The 22,367-nt window shown below is 38.3% G+C and overlaps 1 protein-coding gene across 4 annotated transcripts in view; it reads left to right on the top strand.

Moving 5' to 3' along the window:
- KHDRBS2 (KH RNA binding domain containing, signal transduction associated 2) overlaps positions 1-11,550 on the top strand; it is a 617,530-nt gene extending 605,980 nt beyond the window's left edge. For 3 of the 4 annotated variants that reach the window (XM_082731291.1, XM_082731283.1, XM_082731285.1), the window contains 4 exons: positions 807-944; positions 3,930-4,031; positions 9,599-9,725; positions 11,355-11,550. The gene's annotated coding sequence lies outside the window, so the exon portion shown is untranslated. The remainder of the gene's footprint in view (positions 1-806; positions 945-3,929; positions 4,032-9,598; positions 9,726-11,354) is intronic. The other variant, XM_082731286.1, reaches the window with a different exon arrangement.
- Positions 11,551-22,367: the final 10,817 nt, after the last annotated feature.

Here is a 22,367-nt window from a genome sequence, read left to right as displayed (position 1 = left end):
GTTATTGAAGTAAAAGATGGGTAAAGGAAATTATCTTCTGTTTAAGTCTTTTTTTTTTTTTTCAATCTCTTGAGGTGTCTTTTGGGTTTATATCTGCTAAACCCCAGGGCTTCCCAGGCATGATAATAGAAAAATGACTAGGTCTGATTACAAGCAGACCTGGTTTTGAATCAGATAGACCATGTACAGAGAAGTTACCCAATCTCTCCAAGTCTCAATTTTCTCATCTAGACAGTTATTAAACTGAGAGGATTAAATGTGACAATGCGAAGATGCACTTAGCCTAACGCCTGGGATAGCCTCAAGTAAATGGTGATAATTTATTTGATAATTAGAATTTAAACACCATAAAGTTTAAATGTGTGAAAACACTGCTTTGCCTTGACTTCTACTTTTGCATAGAATTTTTAGTATTCCTTCTACCAGCTTTTTAACCAATATTTACTGCACATATCCTAAACACAGACCACTGTGCCAGAGACTAGGGATACAAAGGTGAAATCAGTAAGTTGTGTTCTCAAAAGCTTATGATTGGAGAACTAAAGCTTATACCAGGTTATAATACCAGTGAGAGGAAATGGTCCGTGGAAGATATACATGAAGAGCTGTAGAATCTTAGGGAGAAAGTGGTGGATTCTGACAGAGACAGGAAAGACTGTCTTCATATGATGAAAGAAGAATTGGAAGGTCTCAAGTATATATGTATGGAAAGAGAGGCTGTAAGTAATTAGAACATTAATAAACCAAAGAATGGATACCCAACAGTGTATTTTCAGGGAAGTACAATTAGTTCTGTTGATTTACAGGTTCAAGTGCTTAAAAGAAGTTACACTGAGAATGTAAACTAGACAGATTGGTGAAGCCTGGAATGCTGAGTGAACAAAATGGGCTTTTATGTAATAGGCAATGGCCTATTGCAAGTTTTTGAACATGGGATTCGTATGGTAAGTGCCATATTTTAGGAAGCTTAATCTGGAACTATCTGATAGTGTGTGTTGAGGAGGAAAAGATTCGAGCAAAAAGACCACCAGGAAAGATGCTGAAGTAACCCACAGGGAAAGGGAGGTACACTGCTGTCAGTAGAGAGAAGGACATAGGGGCATCTGGGCGGCTCAGTCCATTAAGCATCTGCCTTCAGCTCAGGTCATAATCCTAGGGTCCTGGGATCAAGTCCCACATCATGGTCCCTGCTCAGTGGGGATTCTGCTTCTCCCTCTCCCTCTGCCCCTGCTCATGTGTTCTCTCTTTCACTCACTCTCTCTCTCATAAGAGACTCTTAATCTCACAAAAGAAACTAAGGGTTGCTGGGGGGTGGGGGGGTAGGGAGAGGGTGGTTGAGTTATGGACATTGGGAAGGATATGTGCTATGATGAGTGCTGTGAAGTGTGTAAGCCTGATGATGCCCAGAACTGTAGCCCTAGGGCAAATAATGCATTATATGTTAATACAAATAATTTTTTAAATAATTCAAAAAAATTAAAAAGAAAGAAAAGAAGGAAGGAAGGAAGGAAGGAAGGAAGGACGAGAGAGATGGAGAGACAGGTGGGCATAACAGTGATTGAAAGCTGGGAAGGTAAAGGGCTCTTTTGGAAGTCGTGTTTCTTTATCAAGCACAAGACTATAATTTAGATTTTATGCTTTGGGGGTTGGTTAGGGGCATGCTTTTGGAGATAACCACGGTTGACAGCTTTTGGAGCTTCACTTGAGGAGCTGTGCAGAGGAAGTTGTCTAGGAAAGTGGCAACAAAGATGGAAAGATAGTAATGAGTATGAGGGAAAGACTTGACAATACCAAGTCTACTATTGAAGTCACAAATTCATCTGTCTTCTCTCTTCACCATCTTTCTTTAGCATTTACTGTTTGGTAATGTCCACAGCTTCTGTATCAACTTATCTGATCCCTGGTGTGTCTATTAAAGTTTTCCTCATATCATTTCTCTTCCATGGCATTAATGATGAGTGGATGCAGTTCAGCTAGCAAAGATAAAAAATTATTCTTTGCTTTTTACAGAGCTGTTGGTCATTCTTGGGATAAGAGAGTAAGTCATTTGGGGTCAGTGACTGGCTACTAGGCTGACACTAATCTCCTTCAAGCCAGACAGTTATGAATAATAAAAAGAGGGTCCTTAGAGAAGAGCAAATAGCCAGACTGACTCACTAAGCACCCAGTCCTCTGTACCATACAGAGGAGTAGGGCATTATACAACTAATGCAGTGTTCTCACATGGTGAGTCGGCTCATAAGTGTTGGGCTAAACATTTATAATGAAATTTTATCCAAGGCACTGGAGTCCCATAGAGTAAATATGTAAAATGACTGAAAGATTACTCTTTTACCATGAGGATGACTTAAAGGTGATTCTTCCAAAGCAATTTATGTGTCTACCTGAACTTTCAGGGGAAATATTTAAACTTAAACTGAGCTAGAGTGAAACAGTTTAATGAACACTGTGTTACTTTCACTCTGCTTCAGTGATTATCAATATTTTGCCAATTGTTGCCAAGTTTTTTTTATTATACTTAGTACTTTTTAATTGGAATATTTTAAATCAAATATCAAACATGTTGTTTGTAAATAATTCAGTATGCATCTCTAACTTGTAAAAAACTATTTCTGACATAATGAACATACTCCTGTCATACCACAAATCCTTAATATCATCCATTACCCATTCTATCACATATTTCTCCAATTATGTCACAGATGTTCCTTTACATTAGTATGTTAAAATCAATTTTCAAACAAGAGTCACACATCACTTTTGGATATTATGTCCATAACAGTCCTCTTTTCATTTACTCTTGATGTTTATTTGTTGGAAAAACCAATTTCATTTCATATTTTATAGCCAGGTTGCCACATTATTTTCTACTCCTAAAGCAAAACTGTAATCCATTCAACATCTATTCAACTATTGTATAATAAACAATTACTACATACAGGACAGTATACTGGTGCTGAGTATACCCAAAGTTGTCTGTAAATCATTGTCCCTATTGCTAGGACTTTACAATCTGGATGAAAATGAAAAATAATAATGCGTAAATATAATGACAACAACGTGTCAGTAGTAGTTAACTGAGTTGTAGAAGATGCTATGTTTTAAAGGCAAAGGCATGATTTAGAAGATAAAGGGATTCTTTTTAGGGAAGCTGGCATGTGACATGGATGGTTTAGAACGGCCAGCAATTCAGAGACATAAGAGAACTGCATCCTATGATTGAGAAACTTGAGGGTGGAAAAAAAAAAAAAAAAAGGAAGAACAAACCTTAGAGGTAAAGGAAGTAAGAGATACATTCAAGAGATTATAAATGAAGTGATTCAGCTGAAGCAGGACATTTCTGAAAGAAACACAGGTAGGTAGGGGGCAGATCTGGGAAGATTTTGAATGGCAGGCATATTGCTTAAACTTGTTCCTTAAAGCAGGGAACCACCACCTCCATTCATTTTTTCATATATCAGAGACTGTGGGACATGATGTAAACATGGATATTCCATTAGTAAGCAAAATGCATCAGCTCATTTCATAAGGAAGCTTAAAAAACTGCTTATGTATTCCAATACCAATCATTTTCAAATATTCATAGCAAGTTGGCAAGGTAATTTAATGTTTTATTTTGCCCAACAGCTAGATGCTCCACTTAGAGGAATACAAACAAATTGAAGCTGATTTAACCAGCACATACTACCCAGCAGCTGAGAAACCTTCATGAAACAAGGATTAATTGTTTGTGGCACAGTATATGACAATAACAACAACAACTCAACAAATCTACTATAGGAGAAATAGAAGGTATCTATTAAGGATAGGTATACTAGCCCTGAAAACCTCAGCTTCATTTTTCATTACAATGAACATAAAGTGAAGTTTGTAATATGTCTCTTATCAACAATAGATACATACTGACCCACACGTTCTCTCTTTACCAGCCATAATGCCAGTTGATTTTCATCATTAAGAGATCTTTAAATGATAGATGAATTTTCAAAGCCTTCAAAGAAAGTGTATATTGAACTTAATGTAGCTTGATGGTAAGTGTTTTCTTCTTGCATGCTTATTCCAGGTATCCATTTTACATAGATTTTAAAATGTTTTTGAGTGCCTGCATATACCAGAGTTTGTGCTAGACTTTTGTGGAAATAAAATTCTGCATAAAGTGTGGTCCCGCTATTCTAGAGGCTTATATCCTAATACCGATGACTAAAGATAAACATATTCAAGTAAAATTATGGGAAGGATTGAGATAAAGGTGTCAAATTGGATTAAATTAGGTTTTTGTTTTTGCTTTTTTTACCGCAGCATTATCGACGTTTTGGATCAGATCATTCTTAGTGGTGGGGAGCTGTCTTGTATATTGTAGCATGTTTAGCACCATCCTTGACTTCTAGCCAGGAGATGCCAATAGCACCTTCTCACTAGCGACAATCAAAAATATCTCTAGACATTGCCCATATCTATAGACTGAGTGAAAAATCACCTGTTTTTAACCACTGTAGTAGATGAAAAGTGCATTTTTTTAAAAAGACTTTATTTATTTGACAGAAATCACAAGTAGTCAGAGAAGCAGGCAGAGAGAGAGAGAGAAGGAAGCAGGCTCCCTGCTGAGCAGAGAGCCTGATGTGGGGCTTGATCCCAGGACCCTGGGATCATGACCCGAGCTGAAGTCAGAGGCTTTAACCCACTGAGCCATCCAGGTGCCCCGAAAAGTGCATTTTGTAAATGAAGAGAACTCATGGTTGGGGAAATCAAGGAAAGTCCACAGAGGGTGGGGGGGCTGGTAGAAGTAGACTGAGAAGAGTATTTTAGGAGTGGAGAAGATAGTGAGATAGTGGCCAAACTGGAGATTGGAAGCCAAGTGGAGAAGCATAAATTATGTTTGAGAGTCATGTGTAGCATTCAGTGTTCAAAAGGTAGTTAATAGAGAAAAACTGAGCAAGTAAAAAGCAATCGCATCATGGAGGTTCTTGATAGTATAAAATAGTTTTTCATTTTGTAGGGATGCCAATGGAAATACAAATGAAATGAATAAAGCCTCATTTGGAAATGTTAAAATGGCAGTTCTGGGCGGAATGATCTGGGTAAATGAGAAAGTCCATTTTAGGTGTGGGACTCAGTTAAGGACGTAATTTGGGAGAAATTGGAGAATCTATTTGTGGGAGATGTATTTCCCAACACAGGATGAGAGGAAAAACAAGTGAAGAAGTAAATTCAATAGCTTGCTTCTACATTTGATCTTCCAAATTGTTGTTGAAATTGTTTTCTCATAATAGAGTTGACACTTCATGACAAAGCTGATTGGGAGATGTGCCAAGATTCTCTGGGATTCCATGAAGTGGAAAGTTCTAACTGATGTTGCAGAGTTATAAAGGCAAAGATGATATTATTCTCAAAAATAACTCCCCAGTGACATAGAAACTATGAATCCAAGCATTTAAATAATCTTGCTGATAAAAAGTATTCAATTAAAATTCCAAGGCCTGGCCCAGAAATTTGTCTGCTAAAATTAATATTTATGCACATTAAGCTCTGCACCATTCAACCAGACTTTTGAAAGTCTCCTCATTTTTCTCATGCCTTTAGAGAGTTTCGATCTAAGTTTATCTTCATGATACATAAAATATGAGGACAAGATTTGTGAAGACAAGACATAATTCAATTCTATGTGATATGCAACTATTGTACTTGAACTTCAGAAAACCCCATTTAAAGGGTTAAAATACATACTTTGTAAACTTACTCCTGATTCATACTGAACTGCTCATTTGCTCTGAAAACAGTTACTACATCTTTGAACATCAAAACCTCTCATGTACACACAATATGGTCTTACAAATAGGGAGACAAGGAAGCAACAAAGAGAAAGGCCCAGAAAATCATCACTCCCCTCCCCACCCCTATAGCTCTTTCCATCCTTGACCAAGTCATCTCTGACTTACATCCAAGAAAGGGGCATTTTCTGAAATCACAGAGACTTTCTAGTCTTTGTTTGCCAACAGGCTAGTATTTTTATTTTAGAAATTCTTAAACTTACATATTATAAATTATGACACCAGAAGATTAAAATGCACTTTTTTGAAGAATATGGATGCATTGAAGTCCTAAGAGATTAACTGATAGGAAGAAATGAAGATCTTGGGAAATCAGTGAAAAAAAAAAATCAATCTCAAGCACAAGAGTTTTGAATAAGCAAACTCTAGTTTCATAATAAGCAGGGAATTAAATATTGGTGGAAATTCAAGAGAGAGCTTTTCTTCCTGGCAGTTTAGATATAAAGTAGGTAATAATTGGAAGAAACTTGAATAAGTGAGACAAGTTAAGAGACTGATGCAATAATCCAGATGTTGTTCATTTATCCAAAGCAATTTATAAGGATCCTCAGTATTAATGGCACTTTATTAGATACAAATTAATGCTTACTTGAACTGGGGCAGTGACTACAGAAATGGAAATGATCCTACTGAATATTAATAAAATGATTAAACCAGCTCAGTGCCCATTTTTTCTTGAGGTCTTTATTCCTGCATTTACTAGACTTTACCTATTTGAAATGCATCCACAGTTTTGGGATTCTTTCCTAAAATAAACTGCATTAAGAATCATGGGGAGAATTTTGCTAATAGCTGCCGATCAACTGCTTGTCAGTCTGTACCAAGATGACATATTTTTCTGAGTGAAACAGGACTGCGTTGTAAAAATGAGGAGAAGGAAGGAATGGTGGGGCGCGGTGCTACTCCCTCTAGGTTTTTATCAAAGGCTCTATTTCTGTCAGTCACCAGAGAATTGAAATCCATCCCAGTCCTATAAGAATGCTTTTAGTGAGTTGTGAGTGTGTTCATTAAAAGAAATGAATGAGCCAAATGGCCACCATTATTGATCATTTCTGCCCTGTAGCTTTAGACTAGAAATGGTTTTCAAGGGTCCCAAAAGGGATTTCGAATATTTTTTTTTTTTTAAATTTCATCTATAGCACTGTGGACTCAACTCATTCCAGCCACATCTGATCTGTTCCATCAGGCCATTGGGAGTAATTGTAATGAATAAAGGAACTGCATTTAAAATAAAAGACTCTCCCCCAACACACCAAAAGACTTTTTTAATCCTTCTGTATCTTTTAAAATTTACCCACACTGTTAGAAAACTCAGTTGCAGGGGCACCTGAGTGGCTCAGTCATTAAGCCACAGCCTTTGGCTCAGATCATGATCCCAGAACCCTGGGATTGAGCCCTGCATCAGGCTCCCTGCTGGGCAGGAATCTGCTTCTCCCTCTCCTGCTCCCCCTGCTTGTGTTCCCTTTCTCTCTGTGTCTCTGTCAAATAAATTTAAAAAAATATATTTTTTAATTAAAAAAAAAAAAAGAAAATTCACTTGTAGTCCCACTTCTGACTTTGGCTTAAAGTATCAATCTAAAAAAAAAAAAAAAGCTAAATGGTCCAAAAGTCTAAAAATAAGGCTGAGAAGTGAAATCTCTGTCAGTCTCCTAGCTTATCAACATAACATTCATTACTTTGAGTTGTTAAAGGAATATTAATTACAATTACATGCTTTTTTAGTATTTTATAAAATTGTTAAGTGATATAAATGAAATGAGTTTTCTTTTATGTTAAGTTCTTTTTGGAAGAAGAAAATATTTAAACACAATCAGTGGTTGTATTTGTCTATTTTAAATTCTTGTTTAATACAAAAATATCTCAATCTACATGTTCATATATACTCTTTTTTTATGAAGAAATGTCCATGGACTCTCATTTTTATTTCCTCGATCTTACAGTTGACAAATGTTTGTTGATACAGCTGCTTTGTGTTAAATGCAGTACAAGGGACAGGCTATGTGAGGGTGTGTAAGACGAAACTCCCCATTTTCAAGGAATCGACAATTAAACTGGTGCATGCAGAGGAAAGACAATTAAACTAGTAATACAGAAAATGTAAAAACTGCTATCACTAAGATGAATATTTAGGAGACTAATTAAGTCAGAGTAAGGTTTTGTATCCTTTTTCCAGTATATTTAAAATCCTGACAAAAAACTCAGAAATTTCCTGTGAAAAATGGTAACATGAACATGTGGCTTCTGTAAACAGTTCAATATCCTCACGGAATCTGCAGGGCTTCAAGGAAGCTGCAATAACTATTATCTTTTTAGATAAATTCATTAACTATTTCCCCATTTTGAAATTCCTATGAAACCTTTAAAACCTACCATATTTTATTTGGGGAGTATCTTCTGAGTCAAAATTCTTGTTTTTTTCTTCCTCTATTTCTTTCCCAATTTTCTCCTAAATAAGTAAGTCTAGAAGCAGTTCTTTTATTTCACTGATAAATATGATTTATCTGCTTTTGAAAAAAAAAAAAAGAAACATTGAAAAACCTGTGGTGCATTTTCTGCTTCAGTAAATGGGTCATGCTTTGTCAAATTCTGAATATATTAAGCTTTTGTGAAGTTCTGTTTTTCTCAAATACTAGGTTGCTACACTCAATATCAAAGGGTAATTTATTTTGTTCTAAGTAGGCTTTTACTCAGTTCAATTTTCTTTTTTACCTCAAATCATGAATACTTCAAAAAAGATAACTCAGATAAATTAGAATGTTTAAAGAAGGAGAATATTGGCTTTCATTTATATTTTCACAAATATAAATTTGTGAAACTCCTTCACATATGGAGATGATTATTTCAAATTGAGATCTGTAAGATACCTACTTTTTAAATTTTTTAGTGGCAGTGTTGATTTTGACGCAATCCATACTGAAGGACAGTGGCCCTGTCAGAAAGTAACTTCTACCAATGGGGCGATCAGCGTTTGCCAGCCTCATAGGGACTGACCCTAAAGCATAGGTGCCAACAAATATAGCTACATATAAACGGAGGTAGAAAATATATATATAATCAAGAATATACCATTCACAATCATTTGCCTGAATGTTTTTAAATGGATCTTAACATTTACTTTTTGTATCCAAACTATTTTTCAAAATTGTCTATGCTATAATCTTCTTAGGAGGACTAATATCATTCCATCAAACTGTCCAACTAAAATGATAAAAGGAAATATATACACATTCTAATTTGAGAAACATTTTGTTCTAATAAAGCACCTAGCACAGTATCTGGAATATCACAAGCACTCATTAAGTATTTCCTTCCCCTATTTCTCCATGATATTTATCATGATAAATTATTTTGAGTGGGCTTCCTTCTCATAGTAGGACCATTCCAAGTACCATATGACACATTTTTTTTCTAAAGATCATTTGGTATTAAAATAATAGTTACTAATTACCAGGTATATTAAACTTCACCTCAACACACAAATTTCTGTTGGCTAAACTCATGTTGCTTGGTGCAAGTCTTTTCATACACTTTACCATTCCCATTTTCTTCCAGAGTATTTTCATCAACAGCAGCCCTGTGAAAGAAATAAATGGGCATATAAGTGGACATTGATAGCTGCATCTGGGAACCAACTTCGACCCTCTCCATTTCATCTATTTCCATGTCTCTTTCAAAGTTTGTATTTACATCTTCAGAGAGTTTCAGTCTTCAAACCAGTTATCAGTTGGGTTGTCTTGTTGATTGATTTATGGCTTTCTTCTCTCCTCCAGTTTCAATCAAATGCCCATTCTTGAGGAAAAAACATTTGAAATACACTCAGAATGCAGACTCACATTCTGACGATTTGTGTTTTCCCCACAACAATCATCTGAGATTCAGATCTCTGCTGTTTCACATGTAAGTGGTTGACACTGCTTCCCTCTCTTCCCTCAATCCCCTTTCACCTAATTGCCCTACTGCCTGAGAGCCTGCGAAGTATTTCTGCCATATTGTTCCTCCCAACTTAAAAACTTAACTGATCGGGCGCCTGGGTGGCTCAGTGGGTTAAGCCGCTGCCTTCGGCTCAGGTCATGATCTCAGGGTCCTGGGATGGAGTCCCGCATTGGGCTCTCTGCTCAGCAGGGAGCCTGCTTCCTCCCCTCTCTCTCTCTGCCTGCCTCTCTGCCTACTTGTGATCTCTCTCTGTAAAATAAATAGATAAAAATCTTAAAAAAAAAAAAAAAACTTAACTGATCTCCCATTTCTATCAAATCAAAATTCCCTAGTTTGCATTTCAGGTCTAATACTAACTCATATTTGAAGGCCACTGATATATTTATTGTCACAACTCAGTAGATAGCCTTGTACACAAATTCCTGAGCACATATATTTGATGGTTAAATTTGGTTCAGCCCCTACTGTCTTGAAAATATTTTCTGACCCTTTTCCTTTGTCCCTGGTGTGGGTTAGGTACAACTCTCCTCTCAGAGTACTTCCAGCAAATCCATCAGAAAATGGAACATACTGTATGGTCATCTTTTGCTTATATGTCTGTATCCCCCATTAGGATGTAAGTTTCTAATGAGCAGAAACAGTCCTATTCATCTTTATAACTCTAATACCTACCAAAGGAAATGCTGAAAAATGATTACAGAAAGAAAGACATTTCTTAAGTTAGGGACTATATTTCTCATTCCAAAAACTTACTGATGTATCTCTTCTAAGTAAAATGCTGCCTTTATCTCCATCTCTTTCTTTGTCTTTCTCTTACCTTCTAAACTTGGATCAAATTGAACTTCTTGGGAAATAGTGAGATTTTCATCAAAGAAAGGGAGAGATAAACTTTAGCTTCCAACTCAAAATAATTTGTTTCTAAAACATTAGAGTCTAAAAATCACTCTGGAGTCTAAAAAGTCACCAAACCAAAAAAGACAAATAGGTAACATATGCAGAATCCTGACATAAGCCTCTAACACTCAACTCAGCCCTAGATATATGCCCTGAACTCCAATATGCCATTCTTTGCAGCAGTTTCTATCCCTCATACATAGAGCCTTGCTCTTCCCTTTTATTTATTTATTTATTTATTTAAAGATTTTATTAATTTATTTGTCAGAGAGAGAGAGAGAACAGAGAGGGATAGGCAGAAGGATAAGCAGGCTCCCTGTTAAGCAGGGAGCCTGATGTGGGGCTCGATCCCAGGACCCTGGGATCATGACCGACACTGAAGGCAGACACTTAACTGACTAAGCCACCCAGATGTCCCCAGATCTTCCCTTTTAGTGATATGATGTAATCTTTCCTTGCTTATCACTGTTGTCATTGTCTCCTGGCCAGTCTCCTCTTGCCCAAAGTCCAAAGACCCCTAAAACAGAAAACCTGCTCCACTGGTACCCAGTCTGCACTTCTTCATTGCAGACATCCATTCAGAATTTACTCTGCTCTGTAAGCAGACACTGTGTTGTTGCCATAATACAACCCTTTATTGTATGTGACAAATTCCCCAAAAAAGCTTTCCTCAATCATATACCTCTGGTTTGGTTCTAGGTACTTTCCTCGAGAGACCGTCCTGCTCACTGCAGAAGACACTGGAACCTTCAATAGTTGGAGCTGTGGGCCCTCACCAGGAAGCAGTCTTTCATCTACAGTTTTGCTCTGCCTCTCACCCTTGAAATCAACTTTGGTACAAGCATGATCTTCAGCTATCAGACCCCATCGTACATCTGTAAAATTTGAAAATAAACAAGTGTCTAAAATATGTGCATACCTGTTTCTTTCTACTAGTCTGAATTCTTACCAGCTCAGTATAATGCTTAACAAAGAATTCAAAAAAGGCAGGAGTAAGAAATTTTCAGCCACTGTCTCATTTCATAGACCCGTCATGAGCACGTATGAAGGCACACACAAATTGTGTCTTTCCACAATGTCAGCTTCATTCAGTCATAAAACAAAGTTAATGTAATTACAAAGCAGGTTCGGGATTCCAAACTCATTGACATTTCACCATGTGATTAACTTGGGCTTCTTACATGGCACGCAGAGCAGAACATAGGACAACTCACACAACAAATAAGATACACAGGGGGAAGGAGGTTAACAGACCAAACCCTGCTCATTGGGCACACAGTTGAAATAAGGCCTCACTCCAGTCTGGGTCAGCTCTCGGCACTTACTGCTTGTTATGTTCAAGCAGTGAAGGATCTCGGTTCTATTCAGAGATCAGTCGGGCAGAGCCTTTGGTGGCAGCTGCCTTTTCAAAATGGTCATACGTAGAAATGTCATGTCTGAAGAGTCTGACAGTTTGCTATAAAAATCCTCCCCTTTTAAAGGGGATTTAATCAGTCTTGGGCCCCTGTGAACCGACTCTACCTTTCTGTTTGCTATTGGTTCTGGGGTGTCATCAGCTGAGGCTGGTCTTGGGGATAATTTGTAGCTGCAGTATCCTTTACTACCTACATTATCACCTGACACAGGCCCTGTTGACATGAGTGACTCCATCTTGCTCTCTACAAGACCATTATATCAGTACATAATTCTGCTATCCCTTTGAGTTGATAGGAGTTAATTTTCAAATTCCCCACTGAGTGTTTTTAAATGTGTACTGACCCCTTAATGTGTAAATTGTTGAAAGAACTATCTGAGAGAAACCATTAAGTCAGGTGTAAGAATATGGAATCACTACAAGATTATATTTGACCAAGCAAGATCTGTAAAAAATGTACTTCTACTGACAGTAAGTAAACATAATGTGGAATCTTATTAGGAAATTTGAAATTTATCTAATAAATTTAGATCTAATATATCTAACATTAACATTTTTCAGAGAAGTAAGCTTTCACTACTCCCTTTATCTTTATTTCCAAACACATTCATCTCTATTTACAGATTAGATGTGCTGTACTTTAAAATTCAGCTTTATAATACCCTAGTTTTTCAATATTATTATTGATCTGTCTGTTTCAGAATATATAAACCTCTATAAAACAAATGCAGACCCCAGGACCCATTTGCCCAAAAGTAAACTTAGTCAACTCCCTGTAGTCAACTTCAGGTTTGATTTTTTTCTAAAAAGTTGTGTTTTGCTGACCAAAGACCATTTCTTCCTAAGGCAGGTCTCTACTGAATGAATGCTGAATTGTGCATCCTTCTCGATTAGTGAGAACTGAATCTTGTTTTTCTTCCCATTGCCACAAAATAACAAAGATTGCCAAAGATTGCAGGTGATTTAAGAAGATATGCTAAAGTAAGGACTGCAAAACTCCCTAAAAAGACTATATTATTTAAATACAGTTTGGGGCTTAGTTTCTTCCCTGTTTGGAACCTGTGAGGGATGCCCTATTATGCTTCTAAGTGCATTTTTTGCTTCATTCCACGGTGGAAAATGTGAGCTTTTGCTGACTTTGAAGATTCAGGTGAGAAAAATTCAGATTAGAACAAATAATGAAAAATCACACGTGCCCTACTGAAGGACAATAAATTCTCCATAATTCCGGCTACAAAGAGGACAGTATGGAACAATACTACCTCTAAAGTTTCAGATATGAAAATACTGGGTTGATTAGAATAGCTGAAGAATTAGTAGCTAAGGTATTTTCCCTACCTTCATTGTTTTTATAAATCAGGCTTGACTGCTTACACTAATTAGACAGAATAAAAGAAAGGTTATCAACAAACTGGAAATCTGATGCACCTTTTACATGTGTTAGTCCTCATGATCACAAGAAATTATATTACATTTGCCTGTTTTCAAAAGATCATGGTATGATTTTTATTGTTGTTTTATTTTATTTATTTATTTTTTAAAGATTTTATTTATTTGACACAGAGAGAGCGAGTGAACAAGAGCCAGAGAGCAAGCATAAGCAGGGGGAATAGTAGGCAGAGGAGAAGCAGGCTTCCTGCTGAGCAAAGAGCTGATGTGGGGCTCCATCCCAGGACCCTGGGATCACTACCTGAGCCTAAGGCAGCCCCTTGACTGAGTGAGCCACCCAGGCACCCCAAGACTGTTGGTTTTTAAAAGAACCTGGAATAATGTAAAATCCTAGGTGGTCCAGACTAAGAGCTAAATGAGAACTGCATACAATACACACAATAGGCCTACAGGGTGTACTGAGAGAACTCAGAGGTGAGAGCCATCCCTGAGGAATGGAGACCATGAAGGCTCCTAGAGGTGGTGCTTAGACAAGTGGTCAAGGAAAAGGAGCATTTCAGACAGGCAGGTGGCTCAGTGGAATGGAGAAGGGCCCATATTATTTGGGAGCAAAGAACTGGGTTGGAACAAGGGATTAATTTATGGAAGTAAAAAAAACAGAACTGAGGAGATGTGTCGGAACCAAGTTGTAGGGTTCCTTGGAGCAGTAGAGTTTGAACAGCCAGGAGATATTTATTAAACAAATAAATGATTGCCTGCTATGTGAGGGGTTTTTGCAGTGGGCACTAAATAGATTATCTCTGAAAAAGTTGTTGGATCTTGAAGAGAGGGGAAGAGAGATACATTCGACTAACAATACAGAAAAGAATGCAACAAGGATAGACCAGCTTACGTTGTAGTGAACTAGCCCAAGCAAAAAGGGATACAAGTGTGACAGCAAAACACAAAGTAAAGGAGATGCCTCTGAAAAACGTTACAAAGGAAGAAGAAACAGGGCTGAATGGTGGAAAATGTGGGAAGAGAAACAGAAAGTTCCACATTCATACATTGGTTGGCTATTAAAGGAGATTGTGCTTCAGGCTTTAAAGAATGTGCAATGCAGTTCTGATGCTAACAATCCAAATTCAGTCAAACTTCAAAGGTTAAGGGCACAGTCTCCCACAAGACTGCTCTCCCTTCAGCCATAAGCTCTAGGGTTCCCAGGCCACCCATTCTTGGGGCCGAGTTACTCAAATTTGGAGCTGCGCACTCTTCCTTCAGGTTTGATAATTCATTAGAAATCATCTAGTGAATTCTGGAAAGCACTAGATGTAAAGGATAAAAATCAGAATGAGCTCTATGAAGAAACATGCAGGAAGATGTGGGAGCTTCCCACTCGTTAAAGCTTCTGTGTCCTCAAGATGTATCACCCTCTCAGGATATCGATGAGTGTCAGCCCCTCAGGAGGCTGAACTGAGCATCGTTGTACATGATTTTTTATTGACGTTTCATTACAGAGGCATGACTGGCAGAATCACTGGCTATAAAATTGAACTTAATCTCAAACCTCCTTCCCCTCCCCGGAGATCAGGCTGATGTCACAGGACTGAAACTTCTACTTACATGGTTGGTCTTTCCTGCGTGGCCAGCCCCCATTCTGGCTCATTGGGTTGGCATAAACTATCTAAAGGCACTCCAGGGGTTATCTTATTAGCATAAACCCAAGTGCAGCTCAAAAGGCCCCCCAGAAGGAACAAAGACACACCTATCACTTGGACAATCCAAGGAGTTTAAAGGATTCCTCTAAAAAGCTCGGGACAAGGTCCAACCACAGTCTTTACTCCAGAACACAATGAATTTGAAATTAACTCCAGGCTCTCTTAGCTGGAACCTCAAGCAGACCGCTGAAGTTAGGAAGCAAACTAGAAAGAGAAAAGAGGACTAGTGATGCGACTTTGGCCACAAAGAAAGGTCACATGATATAGTTCAGGGTTCGGAGCTACTTAGCAAGGTCTACAGTCCTTGTCAAGAGTATATGCATGGGAAAAGCAACCCAAACATACATCAGAAATCAACCCTGGGTCTGATAGCAAACATTAGCATGAAGAGAAACAGTCCTTGCACCTTCTTTCTTGACCAGATGTCTAAAATATATACCTTTTATACACATGTAAAACAAATCCCTAAAGAAAATGTAATCTTAAAAAAAACCACAAATCCAAAATTGATATAGTGGCGACTTAAAATATTTCATTCTTGTTAGACAAATGCAAAAGTGATGAGGTCAGCATTATTAATGTCCTTTTATTTTGCACACTGGCTATCAGTAAAATAAACTTAGCTGTAATTACTCTATTTTTTTAAAAAGATTTTATTTATTTATTTGAGAGAGAGAGAAAGAGTGAGAGAGAGCATGAGATGGGAAAAGGTCAGAGGGAGAAGCAGACTCCCCAGAGAGCTGGGAGCCGGATGCGGGACTTGATCCCGGTACTCTGGGATCATGACCAGAGCTGAAGGCAGTCGCCCAACCAACTGAGCCACCCAGGTACCCTGTAATTACTCTATTTTTGACATGCTTTCAGTTCAACTCACTGCAACAGATTACTGCCACTATCAGCTAAGTAGTAGATCAACCAACCTACTCCCTATACCTGCAATAATAACTACATGTATTTGCCTTTGAGGATGATTGTATCCAAATGAAAAACATTATCATTTCTATTTTATTCAGTGACAGTGACTCAAGTGAAAACTATGTAAAAGATTTTTTTCTATTTCAAGTATTTATTATTCAACTTTTGAATGATCAGAAATGGATTCCAGAAAGAACACGCCTTACTTAAAAATAAGGTATCTATAAGCAGAAATGAGTTATATTATAAAATACACTATATTTGGATGTTGCTTCTTTATACTTCTATAATAGATTATGGATTTGGCAAATAATATAAATGAATATTTGTTATTTCAAATAAATAAGTACAGTATAATATATTTTTTATATAATCAGACCTTACAGGTATGCAAAATATTCATAGCTCCATGGTTAGGAGGTATCAGAAAATGGCTTAAGACATAAGCAATTTCTATAATGTATTAGAAACATATACTAACAGATAAGGACTTAAAAACAACATTTTTGAGTGCTTAGTTTGAATCACAATGATTAGAACTTATATAGGAAGCATTATCTAATGTCTCAGTTTTATTCCTGTGAGAAGTAGATGCCAAGAATTAGATGTGCAAGTGATTTGCTGGAAGAAATGCCTGCAGAGGATAAAAAGAAGAAGCGAGATCAGGAAAAGCCTTCAGATGCTGCTGCTGATATCTGTGAAAGGAGAGAAGGAAGGAAGAAAGGTTGGGTAGTGGAGCAGTGCAGTGCCAAAGGAAAAATTGCACATAAGCAGAGTGTTAGATCAGGCCAGAATTACCTGGCTCTATATAGCACCTCTGTTGTCCTCCATTATGGGATGGGGGAAGCCCAGGAGAGCATGGGCTTTACAGGAATGCTACAATGGATACTAAAAGTATAGCAACAATGGGCACCTGGGGGGCTCAGTGGGTTAAAGCCTCTGCCTTCGGCTCAGGTCATGATCCCAGGGTCCTGGGATCGAGCCCCGAATTTGGCTCTCTGCTCAGCAGGGAGTCTGCTTCCCTTCCAACCACCCCCCCCCCCCGCACCTCTCTCTGCTTTCCTCTCTGCATGCTTGTGGTCTCTGTCAAATAAATAAATTTTAAAAAATTTTTATTATAAATAAATAAATAAATAAATAAATAAAAGTATAGCAACTAGAGGTCATTTGCCAACTATTTCCTAGAAGGGAAATCCACGTGGTACACTTCCATGACCACCACAGTCCACCCCTTGTATGTCTCATAAAATCTCTCCTTCACAGATTTCCAGAAAGTATCCATTCATTCCTGTGGATCTCTCTTCCTGAGAGAGATTTTAATGACAGTATGTTAGGAGGACAAATCATAGACCTGTCTCTGTGGTTAGTCTTTGAACAATAATTGTAGGTCCTGCTGGTTTCCCTGGTGTTAGAACCCAAAAGCTTATTCTTGATGATTCTGAGCCATACTCAATCCTACCTTTTTCAAACTAGGATTGCTGCATATGTCCACTCACTATTTTTTTTAAAGATTTATTTATTTATTTTAAAGAGAGAGAGAGCACATAAACAGGGGGAAGGGCAGACGGAGAGGGAAAGTGAGGCAGAGAAACAGACTCCCCACTGAGTGCAGAGCCCAACCCAGGGCTCCATCCCAGGATCCTGAGATCATGACCTGAGCTGAAAACCAAAAGTTGGAGGCTTAACTGACTAAGCCAGTCAGGCACCTCTGTCCACTCACTATTAAAACGGAATAAGGAATATCACAGGTTGTCAAAGTGAATCACCTGGAATCCACACATATTGCCTCCCTCATGAAAAATGTGGCCTTATATAATTCTGGAAAGTGGATTCATTATTGCAGCAGAGATGGTGACTGCCCTCCTTACCTGGTATTTTCTGGACACAAACTGTCTGAACTGCCTAAGTGGCAGTTGTAGCTTTTAGTTTTATGGTACCTCTGCTTTTTTCCTTGGCAAGAGTTTGCCCCTTTGCAGCCTCGAACCACTAATGGAAAGTTCCACAGTGGAGTTAGGAGTAGACGGTAAATGGCTCCATTCCTTTCCTACCTCTTGGTACTTGAGTCCACATATTCTTCCTATTTACTTCTGACTTAGTATCTACTATGTCCTAAAGTATGGCAATGCCTCTTCACACAGTATTGCCCTCAAGCTGGCTCTCCAATAGAAGGCCATTCCAGTATTCTGTGAGAAGAGGTGCCTCTGGATGGTGTGGCATATGATTCAGTCAGTGGATCCTGTGGTATCTGTCCATTCCTATACCACATTTATTGTCGTTTCTCTGTTGGGTGGTGGTGTGAGGAATTCAATGCCTATGGATCAGACTTTTAGTAAACCTCCAGATAATGGTGCTGTCTAAATATTTATTGAAAGGAAAGTCAGACCCATAAGTATATGCATATTTATAATAGATATCTATCCCTGTGGGAGTGAATTCCTGGACCTTTTGGAACAGAGCATCCCTAGTGTAACTGAATTGTTAACAAGCATTCACTTGGTATCTTTTGCTGGAAAATTGGACATCCAGATGTGGCAGTAGCTGGATCAGCTTTGGTATAAGTGGGAATCCATGCAACAGGGCCAATTTGTAGACTCCATCTCTGCCACGGTGACTACTTTGTTCATATGTCCATTACACCAGTTCTGGGGGCGGGTGGTTGATGACAAAGCTGGCTAAAGTCGTTAGCCAAATCATTTTGTGTACTTAGGTATGCAGTACCTCTGCAGTGGAAAATGATTTGTTGTTGGCATTGATTTAGGATACAAAAATCTCCAGATTCTTCATCTCCTTCCATATGACTTTCCACATATTTCTACTCCCGACTGCCTTATCTCGACTAATCTAATCCTTTTATTTTCCAGTCCTAGGTCATTGCCACTGCCAAAGAATCTGTGTATGTTTTCACCTCAGATCACTCTTCTTTCCCTATAAAGTAGAAAACCTGTCAATTTCTTGCATTTCCACCCACGAGGAAAGATCATCCTCATCACTGAATTTCTAAGCCACCCCTGAATATTACTATAATGTAGCCAACATCAATTTTCAGCTTATATCCACATACAAACTGAACTGTCCATAAGCTGAGCTTAGGACTTTTTCCCTCTTTCAGGTGATCATATGGAATCCCAACCCCACACCCTGTCCTCCACAAATCAGGCCTCAGGTGCAAACTGGGGAAGGTGCACTGGTGCAATTGTGATGAGTGACATGGTGGTTTGGGATACCGGCTTATGCCTTATACTCACGTCCTCTAGTCATTCTCAGGCTCAACCAGGATGTACTATTTCCATCTTATGATGGAATACTGATGGGCCTGTTAACTTTATGACTTGGTGTGTCCAACAGTGCCCAGTTAAAATGAATAGTTCTGAATGCATGGTCCCTTGTTACATTATGGACAAGGGTTCTGTCTCTATCAGGGCTCAGTAACATAGCAGGGGTGGTTTCTCAGGAGGTTGCTTTGTTGCAAATGGCATTGCCTTGCTCCCAAACCCCAGGGGCCCATATTGTAATTTTTCCACTAGGTCTTTTTATAAATCCCACACTGCATCATTATGTCCTACTCCATGGGATCTGCCACAAAGCCTGAAGGAAACTTCACAGTCTACACTTGCTGCATTGTTGTGATATCATTCCTCATTTTTACCTTCTACTGTGTGTACATGTTAAGCAGTTCCCATTTTGATTGTCCGTCTATTCTGTCCCTAAAGATCCCACTAAACATTCCCACAACTCCTTGCAAGTCAAGGTCCTGTGGTTGTCAGTCATCCTTGCCCATCATTATAGAAATTGCAAAGACCTAGCTTCGGGCAATCAAGCACTTCCAAATAGGCTCTATTTCTTCAAGACCCATTATTCGTTCTGCTCTTACTGAGCCCCATTCTGTGAGTACTTCTCCTGCCATCATCTCTGGCCTGCAGAGGAGAGTCAGCACTGAAGTCTTAGCGATGCTGATACTCCTACTATGGGCACAATTTTTTTTTTTTTTTTTGGTAAAGATTTTAGTTTTTAGAATAGTTTTAGGTTCACAACAAAAGAGAGGAAGGCACAGAGATTTTCCAAATAGCATCTGCCCCTTCACATGCGTATCCTCCCCCATTATCAACATCCCTCACCAGACTAGTACATTTATCACCAAGGATGAACCTATATTGACAGGTCATAATCACCCACCACTGATGCATTTTTTAGATTTTATTTATTTGAGAGAGAGAGAGAGAGAGCATGCGAGGAGAAAGGTGAGAGGAAGAAGCAGACTCCCTGCCGAGCAGGGAGCCTACTGGGGGACTCAATCCTGGGATTCCAGGATCATGACCTGAGCGGAAGGCAGTTGCTTAACATCCTGCATTCTTGATGGTCTTAATGATGTGTCCTCGAGCCTCTGCTTGGTTTTCTGGTCTTACATTTCGGCGTGCTCACTTCTCTGAGCTTTTTTTTTTTTTTACTTCTTTCTCCACTACCAGGGAAATGGGTAGATCCACGCTGGCATGGGCTCTCACTTTCTCCAGGCTTCTAAGAGCCACTCTAACACTGACTTCACCATATCTCTGAGGGTCCTTGCTATAGTGTTAAATCCTAAAATTCTAAGAAAGACACCCAAGTCAGTGATTCTTACATATTTACACTTACATTCTGGCCACTTGATCAAGCTTCTTCAAAATCCAGCTTATTCTTTGGATCCATCTTTACAGCTCCTTTGGATGTAAAATCTTTCATCCATTATCAGGCTTAGCTCATCACCACTCAGATTATGCTGAGATTTAACCCGAATTTTTGGTCTAGAAGTCAGGAGAGGAGATGGGCTACTCTTCAAGGAACATCTGTTGCCTTATAGGGGAGAGACCCTTATAGTGTCTTTACTGATCCAGATGTGCTCTCCCTTAATAGAAAGGGACAGTTTCAGTGCACCTGGTTGGCTCAGTTAAGGATGCTACCTCTGATCTCAGGGTCATGAGTTCAAGTCTCATACTGGGTGCAGAGATTACAGAAGAAGGAGGACAAGGAGAAGGAGAAGAGGGAGAGGAAGAAGAAAAAGAAGAATAAGAAGAAAAAAACAGGGGACCGTCATAGATCCATGGCTACCACATTTCTTTTAATCTTTAAGAGGTAAATGTTATTATTTCTCCTTTGTAATGACTAAATTTAGCTCAGAGTCACTGACTGAATTTACAGAGCCATACATCTTGTAAAGCAGAACTGGAATGATAATTCAAAGCATCTGGTTCCAGAGCCATTGCCTCTCCAATAACAGACTATAATGACTAACACTCCGGTTCATTACAAAAACTCGAAAAGAAGAGATATTGTCTTAAATGTATAACATATATGAAATCTCAACAAAAATAATCACTAATATTACTAATGAATTAGGTCTTCTGAGCCTATTTATATAAAGAATAAGTGAGAAATTTGAAAGAATAATTACCAAAGTAGGTGAGAAGCACCTCAAAGCACACATTTTTATACAATTTTGATGTTTGATACACATAACTATAGTGTATAGTTTTTTAAATTAAGCAGTTTTTAAAAACAAAATAAATCCCACAAATCAAAAACTACACTACACACAAAGTTGGGGGTGGGGCGAGAAGCCAACAGCAATGAATGATTGTGGCAAGAATTTTTCTAAGAGATTCATAATCACTATATTTTTTATCTTTATAGCCAAACCTATACTAATAAACTCATATTAAAGAGACTATAAGTCTTACTGCAAAATGACTGACTTTGATTAAAATTTCAATATTTTTAAAATTGCAAATTGACAAAATTTAGCTCACTTACTCTTCAGCATTATGAAGGAAAATAACTGAATTTCTTAAGGACAGAGAAAATGTTTGTTTAATGTGCAGCTGAAAATGAAACAGTGTAAAACAAAACAGGCAAACCCTCTGCCCTTATAGAGCTTATATTTTGGAGAAACCAACAAATAAACAGACATATAAACAAATACTTAAGGCATTAAAGACAAAGCTGTTTGTGTAAGAACTGGAATCAGTGATATAGATGCCAGCAGAAGATCACTGAAGAACTGCAACTTCCTGAGGGTTGAGGTACTGCCTAAAAAGTTTATCCACATTAGGACCAATCATTGTCTAACAGAAAAATGTCATGTGAAAATTAAAGTATTTAAAAAAAAATTTTTTTTAAAGATTTTAAAGATTTTATTTGACAGAGAGAGAGAGATCACAAGTAGGCAGAGAGGCAGGCAGAGAGAGAGGGGGGAAGCAGGCTTCCCGCTGAGCAGAGAGCCAGATGCGGGGCTCGATCCCAGGACTCTGGGATCATGACCTGAGC

Source organism: Mustela nivalis (genome assembly GCF_964662115.1).
Source record: "Mustela nivalis genome assembly, chromosome: 5".
Taxonomy (NCBI): domain Eukaryota; kingdom Metazoa; phylum Chordata; class Mammalia; order Carnivora; family Mustelidae; genus Mustela; species Mustela nivalis.
Note: the sequence above shows the minus strand (reverse complement) of the source record. Positions and strands in the feature narration are given on the sequence as shown.